We start from the raw sequence: 8,865 nt of genomic DNA, 5'->3' as shown, positions 1-8,865 counted from the left end.
CTGCTCATTTGGAATTAATGCAGCTTGACAAAAACTGTCAGATACATTGTTAGGCATTTGAGGGCCAACTCCATGACTGTTTGTGTAGGAAGGAGAGGGATGGGTGGTGCTGCTGCTGGCAGTCACACTACCATCTGAGCTGGGCACCTTGCCAGCAGCCACTGCTCTCCGGCCACCCAGTTCAGCAGGCAGCCCCATCACCAACCAGCAGCACATAAGGAAGGGAGGCAATACCATGTCATTCCAGCCTTCCTTCTGGCCGGGAAAAATCAGACTTTTTTAATGCTAACAGGAGAGACCCATCGATGACCAGGCAAAGTCATTTTGTGTAGACTATATTTATAGGAAAATTCAAGAAATTAAATATATGTAATCGAATTTTTTATTAATGTGCTTGCAAAAGAGAAGTAAAAGAACAGTTTTAAATCTGTAGCATTGCAACTTCAAACATTATTCATTTTATTGAATAATTACCATATCGAGTACACTTGAATCAGAAACTCGTAAAGCTTCCATTACTCTTTCCATAACTAATTTGAATTGTTTTGTGATTTGTAACAGTAAAAATTGCACTATAAAATGACCATTGAATAGGTGACTCAATTTTAATTTTGTTAGAAAATATTTTTTATGAACTCTAATCAAAACAGTCATGACATTTTTCAATAAAAAACAAAAATAATTCTTTAAACTTTTCACCCAGCATATTCTGGTGAAAAAGAATTCAGCTAATTTAAGTGGTAGGATTGTTAATGCAAAATTTGGTATCGGTAGGAAATTGTGAAGTATGATTTTATTTCCTACCAATATACTAACCAACCAAACACTTCAATATATATATAATAGATTTCCAAAAAGTGCTCAGAGGAAGATTTGAAGACAAAAAAGAAGTCATGGCTGGGAAAATCTGGACAGCTAGTGACCCCAACTCATGAACCCCCTACATGAGCCTTGTCAACCCCTCTCAAGGTCTCACAGGTCATGCCCACACTTGGCCTGTACATGCACAGGCAGTAATCACTCCAGTGCAACTGCCCTTTCTTGGCAAGTCCACTCTCCCCCCGCAATCCGCCCTTCCACCTCCTGGGACAGCGCCTCTCAGGGCCTTCAGCACACTTGCTCTGGACTCCCAGGACTGCCACTCCCGGAGTGAACAGTGTAGCCCTGCTCTCCAGACCAGAGTGACTCTCAGCCAGTGCAAAGCAGGAGGCTTTATTGAGCACTGAACACAACTAATTAACTCGCAGCCTGGTAGGCCTGGCCTCCCAAAGCCCGGCACGCCGGAGTCTCCCTGCAGTCACTTGGCCCTGTCCAGTTCAAAACCCCTTCTTCCAGGTGAGCCTCCAATATCCCGCTTCAGCTGCCTCTCCCCTGTCCTTTGCCGTCATTCCAGGTAGACAGGATCGCCTGGTCCCCTCTTTTCCCCGCCTCTCCTCTGCTCCATCCTCGGTTCCTCCTGGCTGGAAATAGCCATTCAGGTCACGGAAGTCTTCTCTCTGCAGCCCGTTGTCCTCCCACTAGCCAGACCAGGCTGTGCCATCTGAGCTCGATCTGCTAGTCACCAAGCGCTGGAGAGCCCAGGTTAGTGCTATTTTCTGTAATAACAAACTCCCTCCCCCTCACCTCGCGGAACCAGTAATATCAGCCCTCCCTGACGGCCCAGAAGCCGGGCGGCCACCTGCAGCCCCAGACCACTCCGGCCACCGAGGAGCTGGGCTGCTGCCCCGCGGCCCTGGCTCTCCCCAACTGCCGGGAAGCCGGGCCGCCATGTCGCGGTCCCAGCCCTCCCCAGCCACCGGGAAGCCGGGCGGCCCTCTCTGGCTTCCGAGGAGCCGGGCTGTCGCGCCGCGGGCTGAGCCCTCCCGAGCTGCTGGGGAGCCGGGCTGCCTTTTCCGGCAGCCGGGGAGCTGGGATCCCGCACTGCGGCCCCAGCCTTCCCCAGTCACCCCTCGGCCCCGCAGCCCCAGCCCTCCCCAGCCACTGGGGAGCTGGGCTGCCCTTTCCGGCAGCTGGAGACCCAGGCTGCCATGCCTCGGCCCCAGCCCTCCCTGGCTCTCAGGGAGCCAGGCCGCCATCCCGCGGCCCTAGCTCTCCCTGGCCACTGGGAAGCCGGTCTGCCGCGCCATGGGCCAAGCCCTCCCTGGCCGCCGGGGAGCCAGGCTACTGCGCCGTGGGCTGAGCCCTCCCTGGCCACCGGGGAGCCGGGCTGCCATGCCACAGCCCCAGCCCTCCCTGGCCGCCAGGAAGCCGGGCTGCCCTTTCTGGCAGCCGGGGAGCTGGGCTCCCACGTCGCGAGCCGAGCCCTCCCCAACCGCCGGTGACCCGGGCTGCCGCGACGTGGCCCCAGCCTTCCCTGGCTGCCAGGGACCCGGGCTGCATGCTCCAGAGCTTCTAGACTACCGCGGAGCTGGGCTGCTACCCAACAGTCCCAGTCCTTCCCAGCCACCAGGGATCTGCTATCTCATCACAGCCCCAGCCCTCTCCGACACTCGTGTCATGGGCTGCGCACCCCATCCCTCCCCAGGCGTTGGTGAGTTAGGCTACCAAACTGTGGCCCAAGCCCTACCCAGTTGACAGGAATCCAGGCTACCCACTGCAGACCTCCTTGGCCTCTGGGGAGCTGGGATGCCACTCTGCGACCACAGCCCTTCCCTCCCTTTTCTGCTTGTCTTCATTCAGAGACATTCCTCAGATGTTTTTATTTCCCCATTGAAGGGCAGATTAGAAACAAAACGCATGAAAATTATCACCAAGGTGAACTCCCAGGCAAACTCCCGTGTTGGTTGTCCCCAGTTGGCTGCCTTGTTGGCTGCTCACTGCTTTTGCTATGACTTCCATTTTGTAAGTCTGCTGGCTAGGCCCTGCTGAAAGCCTTGACTCTAATCCATCAGCCCCTAAATGCCCACATGGGACGAAGCACTCCCAATTCACACTCTTCAAACTTTTCAAACTGCTGCTCATTTTTCAGTTGCCAAACACACTCAAGTGCTCACAGACAGACTGATATTTGGATACACAGGCCCCAAAAAGCCACACTTACCTGAGCTCCTCTCTGATATTTTCCAGGCAAGCTTCCTTGTTGGCTGCTCCCCTGTTGGCTGTTCAGTGCGTTTCTCTCTGGCTGCCTTTTTATAAGGCTGCTGGCTAGGCCCATCCGAAAGCCTTGCCTCCAATCCAATCAGCCCCTGAAGGCCTACCTGGAACAAAGCACTCCCAATTCGCCCTTCAAACTTTTCCAACTGCCGCTCTTTTCCAACTGTCAAACACACAGAGAGACAGACACTAGGATACTCCCCCCACCAGCTCACAACACAGCTCCCCAAAAAGTCCTTTTCCTCTGCCTGCTCACTTCTCTTTAGTATTGTTTAGCGTTGCTTTTATTTACTTCTGACAAAGTGGGGATTGCATTCGCTCTGATCGCTGTTATGTTGGATGTGATTTCCAGTGTGCTATGGTAACCTCATGTGTGTGCCTCAGTTTCTCTGTGTGAAATACCAGGATGGGTATTTCACCTGAGACTGTCACTGAGGGAAGCTGCCCCAACCCAGCACATGCACAATGGATGATACTTTCTGTAACCTGAGCCTGGGGTGAGGGAGCAGTGCAAGCAAGTAATACCTTTTAGCAGGGGAGCTGAACAAAGGAGGGGGGGCGGGCTGCCTGCAGGGCCATGACCAGTTGCTGAGTGCGAGAGTCTCAGCTGTTTTAGGATACAGGGAAGGGGCCCACAGCCCTGGTCCTCTCCAAGACAGATTGTACTGATTGCTCCTTGTTCCTGTACAAAGAGGTCTGTTTTACGCTGTATCCATGTGAACTAGTAAACCATTTGTTCTCCCTGCTGGTTGAGGGTCACATCTAGCTGTGAATGCGGGTGCAGGGCCCAGCAACTCCCCACCCCTTGGTGACACTGCTTTCTGAGCTATACCCATGACAGACTTCTTTGAATCTCTTTCTCTAGCTGAATCTGGTTCTGCAGGGCAGTGGGGACAGGATCCTTGTGGCCCAGGCCTGCTTTCTAACCCCTCCTGTTCTAATGTGGGGTTCTGCCTCCTATCCAAGGCACCCTAAAAGGCAAAGTCCTTGCATAGCCCCTGTCTCCTGGTGACAGGATGACATGGAGTGGAGCTGGTTGGTGTCTCACAGTGGCCATTTTGTCCTCCTGACTCAAGGGGTATGTCTACACTGCCTCTCTAGTTTGAACTAGGGTGGCTAATGTAGGCATTCGAACTTGCAAATGAAGCCCGGGATTTAAATACCCTGGGCTTTATTTGCATGTTCCTGGACGCCACCATTTTTAAATGTCTCGTAGTTCGAACGACCTGCCCATGGCTACATGCAGCACGGGCTAGGTAGTTTGAATTAAAGCTCCTAATTTGAACTACCATTACTCCTCCTGCAATGAGAAGTAATGGTAGTTCGAATTAGGTGCTTTAATTCAAACTACCTAGCCCGTACTGTGTGTAGCTGTGGGCAGGTAGTTCGAACTATGGGGCACTTAAAAATGGCAGCACCTGGGAACATGCAAATAAAACCCAGGATATTTAAATCCCGGGCTTCATTTGCAAGTTCGAATGCCTACATTAGCCACCCTAGTTTGAACTAGGGTGGCAGTGAAGACATACCCAAGAAGACAAGGACGTGTCAGAGGCTTGGATGCCCCTGGGAATTAGGGAGAATTAAAGACACCCGGCATCCTGGGATGGACTCGATTTCCTCTCTAGTGACCTCCAGTGCCAGACCCACACTCCTACCTACACACACACACACACACACACACACACACACACACACACACACACACACACATTTTAGGAGGAGCTCCTGGCTCCCCATTCCCTCAGTCTCCCTATGACCTGATGCAGGCATTGGCACACTGTAGGTGAAGGAGGCTGGTGAGGATATGCAGACAGGCCCACCCCCATGCCTGGCACTGAGACACTGTGCTCAGGGTGGAATATCTGATTCCTTGATCATGGCGCTTGAGAAGCAGATTGCCAGAATGGGTCTGTGTCTGTCCAGACTGGAACAATGTTCAGTCTTGGGGGTGGTCGCATCCTTTCTGAGCTCTTGTTTCGGGAACAGCTCATCAAGATTAAGACAGATCCCTTTGCCTCTTACTGGCTTGGAAGAAGCCCCCGATGTGAGGAAAGGAATGACTGCGAGGACAATTCCTCACCACATCTCAGTGTTGGTAGGAGAGAAGAGTGGACTCCCTTCAAGCCCTCCTGGATTTCTAGGAAGGAGTCTGTGACTCTTCTGTGAGCACCATCTTCACACAGGGTGAGGGATGGAGGTTGGGTAGGGCTGGAGATTTCAGGCTCCCAATTCCAAAGACGGACAGGGACCTGACCGGACGTTCCATCTCTTTCCTTTGTCCCTGATGGAGGAGGGACCCAGCAGAGCACCGCCGTGACTGCCCTGACCATGGATGGCCCAATGGAGTACATCCCTTGTTAGGATGGGTCAACAATCCTTCCCTGCATCTTTGTTCATAGCAAAGATGCTTCTGAAGTGAAGAGCAGGAGTGAAGACAAATGGAGGAACCTCTAGGGCCCATTTCATAATCTTGCCCATGTGGAGGGAATCCCATTGTTCTCACTGTGTGAAGGTATCTGCCAAAATGGAGTTTGTAACACAAGCAAGTCACCTGTCCATGTCCTTTTTAGGCAAACAGCCACGATGTACTTGCCGATCTGTAGGTTTGCAGCAGAATTCCTCCGATGTGTATTGGCAATGCTTGAAGCCCATTGTTCGAGGAGTACGGCTATTCACTCAGGCTATGTCTACACTGCTTTTTTTTTTCATAGAAGATATGCAAATCATGCTCTCATTTGCATATCTTCTGTGGATCCTTTTTGAGGAAGAGGTTTTGCCGATAAAAAGCCCCGTGTAGATGTGGCCATTTGTCGGAAAAAAAACTCCTTTTTTGCAAGATCTTGTAAACCTCATTTTTTGACGAATAAAGGATCTTGCGAAAAAGGGGTTTGTTTCCTGACAAATAGCCCCATGTAAAAGGGGCTTTTTATTGGCAAAGCCTCTTCCGCAAAAAGAATCAGCAGAAGATACGCAAATGAGAGCGCGATTTGCATATCATCTGTGGAAAAAAAACCAGCACTGTAGACAGTCTCAATAGCTACCCCTCACAATAGGTGGATAGTGCCTGTTGCTTTCAGAAGCAAACATTTAAAACACAAGTACAGAACCATAATGTCACATACAAAAACCATGCAGGCATGCGAATAGTATAACCAGACTCAGCAAAGTATACTCTTATAATAGACACCTCACTTGGCCCATGTGGCCCAGAATTTGGGCAAACACACAACAGTGGGTGTAACAATGTTCTGCATGTTCATATCAAAATGCAATAACATCACAGTGTGGAGGGGGGCAAGGGGAGAAGAGAAAGAGGGAGGGAAGGAGGAAAAGAGAAATCTACAAGAACCAACCCTGAATGTCCCCAGTGATTCTACAGGACAAAGTCCCTCCTAGGAAATCAAATCACCTTAAACTAGTGGTTCCTTTGCCTAAATTTAGCTGGTACCAGGGTGGATCAGGCCAAACAGGTTCCAAACCTCTCTGAGGCTCTTACCTTCTAAACAGGGACTATACAATGGGTAGTAGGGAAGAAGAAAACTCCAGCGAGGTTCCTCCTCGTGCTCACGTAGATTAGCCCCAGTTCTCTCTCAGTCCCCAAGGAGAGACCTCAAGAAGCAGCCTTGCTACTTCAAAGCCAGGAGAGTCACTGAGGTTGCTGCTTTGTCCTGCCTGGCTATTGTCAGGGTCTCTCTGTGAGGTCATCACCTCCTCACCACTGCCCCCCAATAGGCTGAGGTTCTGCCGCAAGCCTTTGTGATGTCACTGGCACGCCCACCCTCCCCTTGTAAGGCTGATGTCCTGACCTGGCCAGCCTCTGTGGATATTTGAGTGGCTTCCCCTGGATCACCTCACTGAATGTCACCTGAATCTGGGGGTCAAGCTGGCTGCACAGTAAAGCCCCAGAGGCGGCTACCTAGGCTGCACTCATTTTTTGATTCATTAGCAAACTTTAAAGCCAGAAGGGATGATCAGAGCATTGAATCTGACCCCTGCATATCCTAGCCCTCCGGCATATCATAGTAGCTAAGCTTTGATCCAAGCACACGCCAGAAAGGCATCTAGTCTGCATTAGAAGACATCCAGAAATGGAGACTCTGTCACTTGCTTTGGTAGTTTGTTCCTATGGTGAATCATCCTCCCTGTGAAATATTTGTGCCTTATTTCTAACCTGGATTTGCTGGTGTTCACCGTCCAGCCACGGGATCCTGTTCTGCCTTTCTCTGTAACATTACATGGCCCTTTCAATCCCTGGCATTTTCTCACCAAGAAGGCACTTCAGTGAAGTCACCCTCAGCCGTCTCCTGCAGAAGTTATCCAGACTGGGCTCCTTTCAAGAGCTCCCAAGGATGCGTTTTTCTTCAGCTCTCGAAACACTGGGCTCTTTGCTGCCCCCTCTCTAATTTTTCAACATCTTTTTAAAATGTGTCCCCTGAAGCAGGCTGCAGCCCCCAATCTCAGTCTCACTGATGCTGTGTCACCTCTCTGCCCTGCTCATGCCTCTGCTCAGGTCTTAAAGGGACAGTCCCATATTTAAGCCTTCTTGTAGCTGTCCCTACATTTTTTTTTTTTAATGAGCCAATTGTCCTGTATTGTCTCTCTCTCCCTCTCCCATCAGTACTAATGTTGGCTGGATCCTTGCTCACCAGCTGCTCACCTACCAGTGGGGAGAGTGTGTGGGGGGAGGGGTCCAGTGGCTGCTGATGGGGGTGAGCGTGCAAGGCTGATGGTTGGGCACAGCAGCAGTGAGTGGGGCGCCAGCTCCCCCTGCTGGTTCACCAGTGCAATCCCTGCTGTGTTGCCTCCTTTTGGCCAACAGGCCCCCTTCTTCCTCTGTCCCATTTCCAGCCAGCACCGGCTGTTTGCGGCAGTGGTTGGTGAGTGTGGGCTGGTGGTGGCCAGTAACGTGTCACCTCTGCTGCCGCCTGTCTGTCCTTTATATACACCCCCTCTCACTGTCCTCTCTCTGCTGTGCCTGTTCACCCCCCCCCCCCACACACACACACAGCCCCACTGCTCCTTCACATGCCCCTAGGGAGGTTCTCCCACTCCCGGCACTGTGCAGAGAACCAGCCCCTGGTCGGATCATTCAGCTCACCAACACCGAGCTGGCTGGCTCCTTCCTTCCTCCACTGCCTCTGGCTGGGCTGGCATCCAGGGAAAGCCCTGGCCTTGGGCATTAGCCAGGAAGAGTCAAAGCTTGCAAGTGCCAAAGCCCCGCAGAGCGCTGGCTTGGGGAAACTCCTCTGCCCCTCAGCTAAGCTCTGCAGAAGCAGGGAGGAAGCTACTTACAGCCTGTTTGCGCCCCAACCCTGTTTGCTCCTCCACAGCAGCCCTCCAGGAAAGGGCCCTCTTCACACACTGCCCCATCCTAGGTCATACCCCCAGCAGGTGCCAGGCTGCTCTGTCCCCTAGGCAATTTATTCCAGTGCTTAACCACCTGACAGGCTATTATTCCTAATGTCCAACTTAAACCCGCTTTGCTGCAATTTAAGCCCTTTGCTTCTTGTCCTATCCTCAGAGGCCAAGGAGAACAATTTTTCTCCCTCTCCTTGTAACACCCCTTTAGGCGCTTGACAATTGCTATCATGTCCCCCCTCAGTCTTCTCTTCCAAACTAACCCCAGTTCTTTCAATTTTCTCTCATAGCTCATGTTTTCTAGACTTTAATCATTTTTTGTTGCTCTTCTTTGGCCCTTCTCCAATTTGTCCACCTCTTTCTTGAAATGTGGGGCCCAGAATTGGACACAATACTCCAGCTGAGTAATAC

General features: G+C 51.6%; 1 long non-coding RNA gene across 1 annotated transcript; it reads right to left on the bottom strand.

Moving 5' to 3' along the window:
- Positions 1-318: 318 nt before the first annotated feature.
- On the bottom strand, positions 319-6,715 carry LOC142819421 (uncharacterized). The gene is made up of 3 exons (XR_012897304.1): positions 6,593-6,715; positions 3,041-3,256; positions 319-1,568 (listed from the first exon to the last, which is right to left on the bottom strand). It is a non-coding gene; the product is annotated as an uncharacterized LOC142819421 (long non-coding RNA).
- Between the last annotated feature and the right edge of the window lie 2,150 nt (positions 6,716-8,865).

Source organism: Pelodiscus sinensis, chromosome 23, assembly GCF_049634645.1.
Source record: "Pelodiscus sinensis isolate JC-2024 chromosome 23, ASM4963464v1, whole genome shotgun sequence".
Taxonomy (NCBI): Eukaryota; Metazoa; Chordata; order Testudines; family Trionychidae; genus Pelodiscus; species Pelodiscus sinensis.
Note: the sequence above shows the minus strand (reverse complement) of the source record. Positions and strands in the feature narration are given on the sequence as shown.